This window comes from Leptosomus discolor, chromosome 15, assembly GCF_034619465.1.
Source record: "Leptosomus discolor isolate bLepDis1 chromosome 15, bLepDis1.hap2, whole genome shotgun sequence".
NCBI lineage: Eukaryota > Metazoa > Chordata > Aves > Leptosomiformes > Leptosomidae > Leptosomus > Leptosomus discolor.
Window position 1 is genome coordinate 77,686 of NC_141405.1, and position 12,490 is coordinate 90,175.

A 12,490-nucleotide genomic window follows, 5' to 3' on the forward strand; every position below is an offset into this window, starting at 1 on the left:
GCCCCTGGCACGGCCTCTGGCAGAGGGAAAGAACCCTGACGGCCACAGCCGGCCCCAGGCCGGAGCCCCTCCTGCTGCAGCCGCTCCTGCAGACCCCGCTCCTTCCTCGCACTGCTGCTGAAGGCCCCTGGGTTAACAGAGCCCTGGGCCTGCCCGAGGCCCTGCTCGCCGCTGCCAGGACAGGCCGTGGGGCAGCCTGGGGCTGTGGGACTGGCCTCAGGGGAGGGGCTGGGGATGGGGCAGCTGCAGGGGGGGAGCGGGGCTGAGGGGGCTCAGGGGGGCTCTGGGAAACGGGGTGCCCAGTGCCTGTGCTGGGGGGTCTGTCTCCCTTCTCGTTCCCCTGCCCAGCCCTCAGGTCACCCCCGGGGATGCCCCAGCCGGCCCGGCTCCGGCTTGGAGCTCCCACCCACCACCCCCGGGCAGCCAGCAGGCAGGAGACACCCCCTCCCCCGTCCAAGGGCCTCGCTCACCTCAGGGACAGCCCCAGCCCTCACCTCAGCCGGGCCACGGCTGGAGCAGAGCCTGCACCTCCCGGCACCAACATGGCCGCCCGGCAGCCCCTGCCCCAGGACTACAGCTCCCAGCATGCCCCGGGGCTTCTTCCTGCTGCCTGCCCCATGCCCCCGCCCCGCCCCCGCGGGCCCCTTGGCCCCTCCCCGAGGCACAGGCCCAGAGCAGGGCGATGATGACTTCGGCCTCGTTCTTTCTTTCCAGCTTCTTAGTTTGTCAATCTGAAGCCTCATTCCAGGCTCGAAAGCCTCGTTTCTATGGTACAAAGGGAGAGTTTGCTTTGCAATGTGTCCCTTTCAGGCTCCAAAAGCCTCATTTTTAGGCTCCAGTCACGCATTTGAGGGTCCAAGCTGCATTGTGAGCGTCCAAACCGTAATTGGGAAGGACCATAGCTGCCTTGTAGGGCGCAAAGCCTCACTGTTGTGGTCAGAAACCCTCCGTTTTAGGGTCCACAGCTCAGATTCTAGGGGGGAAAGCCTCATTTTTAGGCTCTAGACCCTCCTTTGTGTTTGCAAACTCCCCTTAGGACTCAAAGCCTCACTTCCTCCATGTCCAAATTCTCCTTTTCAGCACCAAAGATCCTGTTTTAGGCTGCAAAGCCCCATTGGTAGGGCCCAAATCCTCATTTTTAGGCTCCAAGCCTGTCTTGCACACTCACAGCCTTTGCTTGGTATCCACAGCTGTGTTTTCAGTCTCCAATGCCTCAGTGTCAGGCTCCAAACCCTCAGTGTCAGGCTCCAATGCCTCCTTTCTAACTTTGGAGGTTAACGCTTTCAAGGTGCAAAGACTCATTTGCAGGGCCCTCAGCATCATTTTGAAGGCCCAAAGTCTCCTATCTAGAGCCCAAAGCACACGATGGTGACCACAGCCTCATTCTTACTTTCCAGTTTGAGTTTTTTAATCTGAAGCCACATTTCAGGCTCGAAAGCCTCATTTCTAGGGCCCAAAGGGAGAGTTTGGCTTTGCAGTCTGTCACTTTCAGGCTCCAAAGCCTCCCTTTTAGATTCCAGACAGGCGTTTGAGGGTCCAAGCTGCATTGTGAGTGTCCAAATCCTCCCTGGGAGGGTCCAAAGCCCTCTTTTAGGGCTCAAAGCATTAGCTTGTGACCCAAACCCTCTGTTTTAAGGTCCATAAGGTCAGGTTTAAAGGAGGGTTTGGGCCCTGAAAAGGAGAGTGTGGGCACTGAAATTGGGATTTGCACCCTAAAAAAGAGGTTTGGGGCCCTAAAATGAGGGTTTGGGCCCTAAAAAGGAGCATTTGTCCCCTGAAATGGGTATTTGGACCCTAAAAAGTAGGATTTGGACACTGAAAAGGCGATTTGGACCCTAGAAAGAAGGGTTTGGAGCGTGAATTAGGGATTTGGGCCTAAGAAAAGGACTACTTGGGCCCTAAAAAGGAGGTGTTTGGGCCCTAAAAAGGAGGCGTTTGGGCCCTAAAAAGGAGGCATTTGGGCCCTGAATTAGGCAGTTGGACCCTTAAAAGGTGGGTTTGGGCCTTCAGAATAGGGATTTCGACCTTAAAAAAGCAGCATTTGCTTTCTATAAAAGAGGATATGTACCTGACAATGGAGGGTTTGGACCCTGAAATGGGTATTTGGGCCCTAAAAAAAGGAGGCTTTGGGCCCTAAAAAACGGAGGCTTTGAGCCCTAAAAAACAGAGGCTTTGGGCCCTAAAAAAAGGAGGCTTTGGGCCCTAAAAAAAGGAGACTTTGGGCCCTAAAAAACGGAGGCTTTGGGCCCTAAAAAACAGAGGCTTTGGGCCCTAAAAAAAGGAGGCTTTGGGCCCTAAAAAAAAAGAGGCTTTGGGACACAAAAGAGCAGATTTGGGCCCTGAATTAGGCATTTGGACAGTTACACGTCATTCCAATCAGGGCTGTGCTGTTTTATTATAAACTTGGGATTTTGAGTAACACCTACAGGGTCACTGCGATATTTTCGGGCAGCATCTTTGCATTCCTTCAGATCGTTGCCAGAGAATGGTATTTTGACTCTTCCTGTTTCTCCATCCGGTCCAACTGCGTCCCGGAGACGAGCTTGGAGCACTGTTTCTGTTATCTGCCTTCCCCGGGTTCAGGAAGACATCGGGCTATCTGGTGGGGAAGAGGGAGGATGTGGAGGGGTACGGATCCTTTCTAAGTCCTCATCTCGCCATGGTGGCTGCTGAGAGGGCCTAAAGAGTTCACTTAGATCTTGTTCTGACCCAGGGTTAGTTCGACTTTTCTCTGTACACCTTTGGCCAATGCTACAAGCCAAACAGCATCTTTTTAGTTGATATTTGTTCTTCTTTTTGTTTTCTTTCTCTAATGCGAGGACCATGGGGTCTCGTAGGGGAACTAATCTGCAGTCCCTTTGCCACTCAGGATTGTCCCGGAGAACAAAGAACATATCAGCGTATGTTACTTCATCCCATTTCCCTTCTCTCCTCAGAAACAACATTAACTGCAAGAGCATGTTACACTCTAACGTGCCACCTTCCTCAGGCCGTTTTGCCCCATCTTCCAGCTTATAAAGCGGCCACCATTGATTGCAATACTTCATTCACTTTTTCTTCTTTTCTGGGCCCCCTTGTCCTGCTCTATCTTTCTAATATGTCAGAACACATCCTAAAGGGGATGAGGTTTACCCTTTCCTCCCCCCATCTTTTGTTTTTCAAACCTGACCCCTTCACTTATCCTTTCCTTCCTTCTTCGCACAACTCTGCTTTCCACGTACCAACTTTACTACTTATCAATATCCACGTATTAAACAGCCGTATCAAGGATGGGCACGGCACTCCTTATTCAAGGCAATAATTACATGGCAATTCTTGTTGTTTGGTTTGGGGGGTTTTAAATTAATCTGGCCAACACCACCCCAGAAGCTCAGAGCTGTGTCCCCCCTCCAGCATCGTGTCCAGCCTCAATCGTGTGGCTGTGGTGCTGCTTGGATTTTTCAAAACACAGCCACTGGAAGTTTTTTGGTTTCTTTTTTTTGCAACAAGTATCTTTTTAGGTACTGCCAAATTTATACAGTCAATTTTTTTTAACAAACCAACCAATCCAAAAGCTGGCTTACCACTGCTCTGAGGTGAGCTCAGAAATGAGTTCTCCTAAAGCCTGTGTGCAGCGAGGCAGGAACATCCCTGGCTCACCACGAACCCCTTCGGTGCCAGCCTGGCCGGGATTGCATTTTTGGGGTGCAGCAGCTCCGCAGGCTGATGGGAACTCATCTGTCCCACTGCCAGCACGGGTCTGCCGGCCGCCGGAGGGGCTAGGGGAGCACCTTGTCTTCCAACAGCTCCGGCTGGGACCCCCCCCCCGGCTGGGGTTTGGCCGCAGCAGAGGGGAGCAGGGAGCACCTGCGGTGCATCCAGCTGCTCCTCTGATCCCGGCGATTGCTAAGGGGGGCCGGGATGGGGATGAGGAGGAACCTGTAAGAAGGATTCAGGCGTTGGCTGGGGAGCAGCTGGGGCTGCCGAGCAGCAGCCAGGGGCAAACCCTGGGATAAGCCCCAGAAGGGGGGAGATGCAGCAGCTACGCCTCGTCAGAAGCGTCTCCCCAGTTCCCCGTTGCTAAAGGCAGCAAAAGCTGGAGGCAGGAGATGCTGCCCTGGCCCCTCGGCGCTGTTCGACAGCCCCGTGAGCAGCACAGCAGCGGGATGCGCTGCTCAGCTGTGCCCCAGGCCCCGACTCCACGAGGGCAACAGGGCTTTGGGATGGATTTAGCCCAGAGGGGTGAAGCCCCGCCCCATGCACCCACCACCTCCATGTCCATGTATCCCCCCCTCCCCATCCACGTACCCCGTGCAACCCCAGGGGAATTTTGCTCCATGGCTCTGATGGGGGGATCTGCCCCCCAAGACAGGTTTTTCCCCCCAGGGACAGGGCTGGACAAAGCATTGCTATTTCTGACGCCCCCCTCCCGCGTGTGCTCAGAGCAGCCCCTGGCACAACGCTGCTCCCTGCCAGATAAAAGAGGGGGCAGGGGCCTTAGGGCAGGTGCCCACCCTGTTTTGGGGTAGGTGGCTGTTGTCCCCACTGGGATGTTCCTCTGCTGGTGAGGCTGGCTGCAAAAGGGGCCCGATCCGTCTCCAGCTGGGCAGGAGGCGGGGGGGAAGGTGCTAAATTTAGCTGGGTACCAGGAACCGCGTGGGGCCCGGCTGCCGCCTCGTGTCTTGGAGGGGGGGCCCTGCCTGCCTTCCGCTCTCTCTGCCCTAACACGGTGCGAAGGGGAAGGGGGTTGGGTGAAGGGGGGGTCCTGTGGGGTCAGGTGGGACCCCAGCACCCTCTCCACCCATCATGCTGGACCTCATTGCATCAGCCCCATCCCTGCTGCTCCCCTCCTGGCACCAGAGCAGTGGCCCCCTCCCCAAACCTGCCTTACCCCAGCGCTTTTTGCACCCTGGATGGTCCGAATGTCCTTCCCAGCCTGGGCTGGAGACCCTCTCCATGCAGCCCCCGCACCTTTGGGGGAGCCATCCAGCCCCATGGGGGCTGCTGATACCCCAATACCAGCTAGACCTGGGCTCCGAGCATCCCCTAGGGCGGAGGGGGGTGGGGGGCGTCCCAGGTGTGGGATGCAGGATCCCCTGTGACAGGTCCAGCTCCTGCGGGCAGGCTGGGAACCCCAAAAGCTCCCGTGACCTGTCTGACACCCACCCGCTTCCCTCCCCCCCGCAGATGTGCACCCCCAGCAACCCGCCGGCCACACTGCCCAACTTCCCGGGTGCTCTGGCCGTGTTCTCCAAGCTGCGGAGCTCCGAGAGCCTGCAGAGCAGCAACAGCCCCATCACCTCCATGGCCTGCTCCCCCCCCTCGGCAGCTTCAGCCCCTTCTGGGCCTCCTCGCCCCCCAGCCACCAGCCCGCCTGGTTGCCCCCCTCCTCGCCCACTGCCCACGGCCTCCACCATCACCTGCACCACCTTCAGCCTGCCTGGCCCCCCCGCCGCCCCCCTGCCTGCTGCCCTCCCACAGAAAGCCGTGGCCACCATGGATGGCCAGAGATAAGACTGGGTTGGAAGGGGGGAATTGGGGGTTGGTGTCCAGGCCAGGGCATTGGGAGCAGGGGCTCCCTGAGAAACGCACTGGAATCATTTTTTCTAGGTTTTATTGTTATTTTTAGCGGGGGGGAACACGGTGCCAGGGAGGGCACCTGCCCACGAGAGCCTCTGCAAGAGTTGCTAGCTGATCTTTTCCCCCTCCGATTTTTTTTTTGCAATATATAACTATAGTATACAACTATATCTAATGTATACAAATCCAGAGAGAAGGAGCAGCAGCGTGGAGGAGGCTGCTGTGGGGCAGAGGGGGAAGGTTCCCATGACTTGCCCGCTCCCCAGCATCCCTGCAGCAGGGCAGGAGAGGGAAGGAGGGGAGGGGTGGGGTAAGAAAAAATACGGATGGAGGCAGCTGTCAGCCCCCCGGATCATGGCCATGGGGGCACAGAGCTCCTGGGTGCCCCCCCCACCCCTGGCTTTGGATTTCTCGGACGCTTGTTGCAGCACCCAGAGCAAACGCGCCTCTCTGGCTTCCGAAATTCAGCCCAGCTTCCTTCACACACCCCCCCCTGCCCCAGGATGCCCCCCCCCCCAACCCCATCCTTCTTCAGCACCCCCAGGGCCCAGGGGGATTTACCCCCCCGCCCCATCCCTGCAACCCTAGTTCATGGCCCTTCCCCAGGGAGAGGGGAGGTTGGGGGGGGGGTACTATTCAAATCAATCTTGCTTTAAAAAAAAAAAAGGAAAAAACAAAAAACAGGTGAAGGTTTTTTATTAATTTAAAAATAACAAAAAACAAACAAAAAACCCAAACCAAAAATCACTTTTTTAACACCAGCTGTCCCTGCCTTTTCTCTTGCTGGATGTCCCTGGCAGGGCACTGAGAATGGGAGTGAGCCCACCCCAGGAACCTGCAGCAAGTCCCCCGTGCTGCCTGCACTGGCCACTGCTGCTGTCCCCAGAGAGGGGCGGGGCAGACGGAAGGCGAGACCCCAGAGCTGGGGGGGTGCCGTGCTGGCACAGCAAGGACCCCCATGTGCTGCGGTGCAGCCAAAACCCCATCCTGCATCCTTGCAAAATACTGTGGCTTGCAAATCCCCCGCAACAGCCAGTCATTGTCACCCCCCCTTGGTGCCATCACCCACTCGTGTGATGAGTCCCCATAAATACTGGCACTCAGCAAGAGCTTATCAGCTAATTCAGTGCTTCAGCTTCTGGAGCGCTGGGTTGTCTCTGCCACGTTGAAAAGACTCTCTTCAGATCAGGGGATAAATAGAAAATTAATATGAAAAATATGGGGTTTTTTTTGAATGCTGACTTAGCTGTAGGACAGTTCCCGCCTGCCTTCCCAAGCCCGGCAGCAGCAATACCTGCTGCTCCCCACGACCCAGGCCCCACGGGCTGTGTGTGCAGACGCTGTCCCACACAGAAGGGGGCTCAGAACAGAGCAAACCCTGCAGGTCTGGTCTCTGTTATTTGCTGGCTTGTGTTGTGTGAACTCCTGTTCTCCTTTGGGAAGGAGAGGCACACTCCCAAGCTGCGTTTCAGAGGCGCAGTGCACCGCCTGGCCTGTGCTGGGACCGACTGCCAGTCTGTTTCTGTGGCCCGGCTCTGAAACGCCCCAGTGATGGAAATGGCCCCTGCAGGATGCCCTGTTCTGCTCCACCGTTATCCCTGCTGTTAGAATGGCTGGACTCTATTCCTTGCCACAGTCCAATTGCCCGGCTGCTTCTGTCCTCCATGGACAGCTCTTCCTTTTTTTGGCAGTGACAATTCACACATACGAAGACTTTTAATACATTTCCCTTTTTTTTCAGTCATTCCTCAGCAATCTCTTTCCAGATCACTCTCGTCACTCTCCCTGGAACCGTCCAGTGACGTGCATCTGTTTTTCTTTGGTGCTGCAACCAAAGCTATGCAGAATTCCCTAGCCCCTGGCAACTGTGACTGGACTAATTTGAGTCTTGCTGATGATATTTATATATCCCAGTATATTTGGCTATATGTTTGCAACATCATAGTGAACTCTCTTTGATTTCCGATGCGTAGCTCTTCTGCAAGACAAATGCAAAAGACAAAATTTCTGTGCTGGCAGGACACCGTGTTCTTCACCTCCTGTCTTATTTGGGCTTCCCCTTCCCAGCCTGCGAGTGCGTACCTGCAGCGCCGGCCGCCTGCACGTCAGGGCAGTGCTGGAGCAACAAGTGTTCTGCGAGATCAAAGCGATGTTTCCCTTTAAATTCCTCCTGTTTTCCAGGAAGCAGCTTTTGATTTTTTACCTGTTGCTTTGTTCTTCCTCTGCTAGGTAAAAGCTAATTAAATGTTGCCTCTGGTGGCAGAGAAATCCCGCACCTCTGCCTGCATTCCTGAGAGCCCCTGGAGACCTGCAGCAGGACATCACACAAGCTCTTGTCTCATACCTGCGTCTCCACCTGCTGTCCTTCACAGGAAAGCTCACTCATGTTTTCTGAGGGAGCATTCCCTGGTCAACAGCCACAGCCACCTGCCAGCACCTTCCTTGGTTGCACCTGCAGGTTTAGCACTTTCAGAGCTCCGATGAAAGAGCCGGCGTAGCTACAGGCCGGGGTATCCGGGCTGGTTTCAGTCTTGGCAGCCACGGGGCGTAGCTGAACAGACCGTGCTGCCCACAAAATGTTGTGGTGACAGATGACCCTCTTCAGACGTGCGGGACACTCAGGGCCTCTGCTGCCCTACAGGTTGCTCCACATCACGGCTTCGGACGCCTTCAACGCTGTGTCGAAATGGTGTGTTGTAACTTGCTGGTGGGAAGGAGGAATTGCAGCAGAGTTTACCGTCTGTATTCTTGCAGGGTGCCATGAGAGGAAAGGTGACTTGCTCTTTAAGTGTGGTCGAGGCAAGTGACTTCCTCCAAGACATAACCCAAGGCTTGAAACAGGACGGTGGTTTTTGGTGACCCGGACAAGAAGGAGCATATGGCTCCATTGGTGTTTGGCTTTTGGGGCTGAGGCATGACGATAGGTGTTGTGTTTGGTGCTAGAAGGAGACATGGGTGCGAAGGACTTGCTGAGTAATTGTCTTGCCCTAACCGCTTGCTGGGCACAGTGCGTAGCGAGGTCGAGGCTTCTCCGTCAAGTTCCAGCAAAGACTGAAATGCAGAAACTGCTTATGCTGTGGTTCAAGCTGACAAATCCAGTGATTACCAGTTAAACCAATAGCTTGTCCTTTAATGAAGGCTCTGTCAACGACTCTGCAGTCTCATTTGCCATCTTCTGTATGTACAAATCTGTCAGAATCAGGACAGCTATTTTCCTTCCCTGCAGGTTTCACGCTGCTCTTTGAGACACGCCGATTTCTGTTTGCCCTTTCTGCCTCCTTCCTTCCTCGTTTGTCTGGAGATACTGTTAAAACCGTGGTTAAAGAAATCAGACCTAGTCAGTGTTTGACGATGCTTGCTCTAGGCCCCTAAATCTTTCCCGCATACAGTGCCCCGGTAGGACAAGTCAGGGCCTGTCGGCTTTTCTTTTTGTTGCTGGCTGCCCCGTGGCTGCTCTGCAGAGGGGGACTTGGCACGAGGAACACGCTGGGCTGATCCCTCCGTGCCCTGGCACTGTGGTGCTGTGTGCTGTGTTCTAGGTCAGACTGGCCTGTTTGCGAGCAGGGCAGGCCGGGTGAATACAAAGGAACACACGGATGTTTCCTTTCCTCGTGTGCCTTTGGCAGAACAGGAGCTGCCGTGCCTCGGGCGGTCTGGCTGCCAGCTAGGGGCAGCAGCAGCAGGTAGAGCCTGCTCTGCGCTGAATGGTGCTGTGGGAGGGTGCTGTGCCAGACCCGCCTGCGGTCTCATCAGATCGTCTTGCTGCCCTGTCTGCTACACAGTTTGTAGGTTGGGTGACCCCTTTGGAGTCGCTGTAGAGCTCCTCATCCCCAGCCTCGATGGGAGCACGCCTCGTTGGAGCGCAAAGCTCCCTCGGTGGTTAGCTGGGGACCGTGTTCTGTAGTGAGTCCAAGTGACCTACGGAGAGGTGCAGTGTTTGCCTTGGGTTGCCGTGCCGTGCTCTGCTGTTGGGGGCTGCCTGCTCTGTTGAACTTGGTTCTCTTGCCACTTACCTCGGAAAAAAGCTCTATTTAACCATTGCTGCTCAGAAACAAACAAATCAAAACCAACCCCCAACCCAAAAACCTCAAATGCACGGCAGAATTAGGCCCCAAATTGGTAAGCACAAGATGAACTTGGTTTGGTTAATGTTTTGTTGGAGATCAGTGGTTACTGTGGATGAAGCAGGAGCCCCTTGTTTAATGTCACAGTCTCAGCAGTTTCTGATAAAGGGCTTAATTCTGCCATGGTCTCCACCCTTATAGATGGAGTTTTCGGGGGAGATGATATGCTCCCGTTCGACATAAAACAAACTTGTAGATTGATCTTTGAGGGGGCAGGGATGATCGTTTTTAAACAAGAATGGGAGGACAACTGTGTGAGGAAACTAGCCCAAGTAACCGGGGCGGATCACCCGCTCCATGGCTCCAGCCTGCAGCGGCTGATAGGTACAGACCCAACAATGATTACCCCCCAGGCGCAGGCCCAGGGCCTGCAGGCCCACGAAGTTAGGACAACTACTCGTGCGGCCAGAGAAGCCATTCGCACAGCCTCTAGAGTTATTGTCAAGCCATCGCCATGGTCCACGATAAAGCAAAATGAGAGTGAGAGTTTTACACAATTTGTGGATCGCCTCCAGGCAGCGGTCGATTCCTCGACCCTGCCTGCGGAAGCGAAAGGCCCGGTTGTTGCAGATTGTTTACGTCAGCAGTGTAATTCAGCAACCAAAGAAATCTTACGATCGCTGCCAGTGGGGTCAAGTATCGCAGACATGATTAAGCATGTCACAAAGGAAGAGCATCTAGCCCCAATTCAGGCGGCCGTTCGTACCGCAATAGCTAATGTGATGACATGTTTTAAATGCGGCCAGGTGGGTCACGTTGTGGCGAACTGCCCTCGGCTAGGGGACCCGCCAGCAGCGCTCCCCCCGCGCCAAAATCGACCCAGAGGACCGTGTTGGGCCTGTGGAAAGAAAGGACATTTTGCAAAGGAATGCAGATCCAAAAGCCAGGGAAACGGGAGGGGGAGAGGGCACCCGGGCTGCGCACAGCCCTCTCCCACTTGGGACATGAGGCGGCCCAACTATGCCAACCCCGGATGGGGCGAAGTGCTCCCGAACCCACTGCCCCCTCGAGGAACGACCAACTTTACGGTTCAACCGACGGTCCAGCCGAACCTATCCCTACCTCTGAGACAACAAGGACCACCCTCTGGGGTCGAGACCCCAGGGTGGCCCTGGCAGTAAAGTGTGATAACCCGCCAGTAGTGTGGGGGACCTGTTCCCTCTATAATATCTTAAATGGTACCACTATTAGTGTCCCCTTTTTGATTGATACCAGAGCAGATGTTACAGTTATTCCTGAGACAAACTGGCCCCTGCATTGGGAATTGGAAGACTCTCCCATGGTGGGTGGAGTGGGGGGATTAACCTGAGCTCGGAAGAGCGTCCAATTGGTAGCAATCATGCTTCATACTGAAAAAGGACCAGAAAAAAACTATTGCCCTCTTCCCACATGTCATGTCAGGAGTCCTACCCCTGTTGGGAAGGGATGCTCTAACCCTGTTGAAAGCCAGGGTAACAAATTTACCGTAGGGGCCACTGCCGTACACCCACTTCCACCCATTAAACTGATGTGGAAATTGTCTGACCCAGTGTGGGTTGAGCAGTGGCCCCTGTCAAAGCCTCGAATGGATGCCCTTCTTGAGCTAGTCGACCGCGAGCTACAACGAGGTCATATTGAACCTTCCATTAGCCCATGGAACACCCCAGTTTTTGTTGTACCCAAACGAACTGGCGAGGGGTTTCGCCTCCTCCATGACCTGCGTGAAGTAAATAAAAAAATTCAACCAATGGGTCCCGTCCAAACGCTGTTGCCCATGAACTCTATGATACCAGAGAGACAACCTTGTGCCGTCCCCGATATTAAGGACTGTTTCTTTTCGATACCCCTGCATGAGGAGGACAGGGAGCGATTTGCTTTTTCTGTCATGTTCCCAAACAGCCAACGCCCCAACCTGCACTTCCAGTGGAAAGTGTTGCCTCAAGGGATGATCAACTCGCCTACTATCTGCCAGATTACAGTCGATCGGGCGTTGGCACCGGTTCGGCGCAGCGACCCGACCGCGACTATCATCCAGTACATGGACGATATCTTAATTGCCGCGCTGTCAGGAAGTCAGGTGGACCAACTGGTATCAACAGTTTCAGAGACTTTAAAAACATATGGGTTCGAAATCGCAAGTGCGAAAATTAAGAGGGGACCAAGTGTAAGCTTTTGGGGAGTGGGGATCACAAGTTCTTACGTAACCCCCCCTCAAATAAAAATCCGTCGGAACATCAAAACACTCTATGATATGCAGCAGCTAGTGGGATATTTGCAATGGCTCCGTAACATCGTCCTGATTCCTCCTGAAACCATGGTACCCCTGTACGATCTCCTGAAAGGAAAGAACCCATGGGAGCAGAAAACTCTGATGACGGAAGCAATGAACTCTCTTGACTTCATCGAGCAACAGGTATCGTCAAGCACGCTCGCCAGGTGGAACCCAGATGCACCACTCGATCTGTATGTCCACTTTACGGAGGGAGGGGGAGTAGGGGCACTAGCCCAGGGACCCCCTGACAAAGCTAAACCAATACAATGGGTAGTCCTGAGAAAACCGTCGCGCGCATTCTCTCCAGGAGTCGAGTGCCTCGGTAATCTCATTATGAAAGGCAGGAAACTCTCCTTAAGACATCTAGGCAGCGAACCTGCCAGGATATACCTACCCTTCCGCAAACAGCTCCCAGCGCAATCAGTGGCGATGTCAGAGTATCTAGCCATAGCTCTCGTTGGATTTGGTGGAGAAGTCCAGTACGCCGCAAAGCCCCCCTGGACTCAAATGCTGGCGGTTGTCGACATCGACCTCCCACAGAAGATCAAGGACCGGC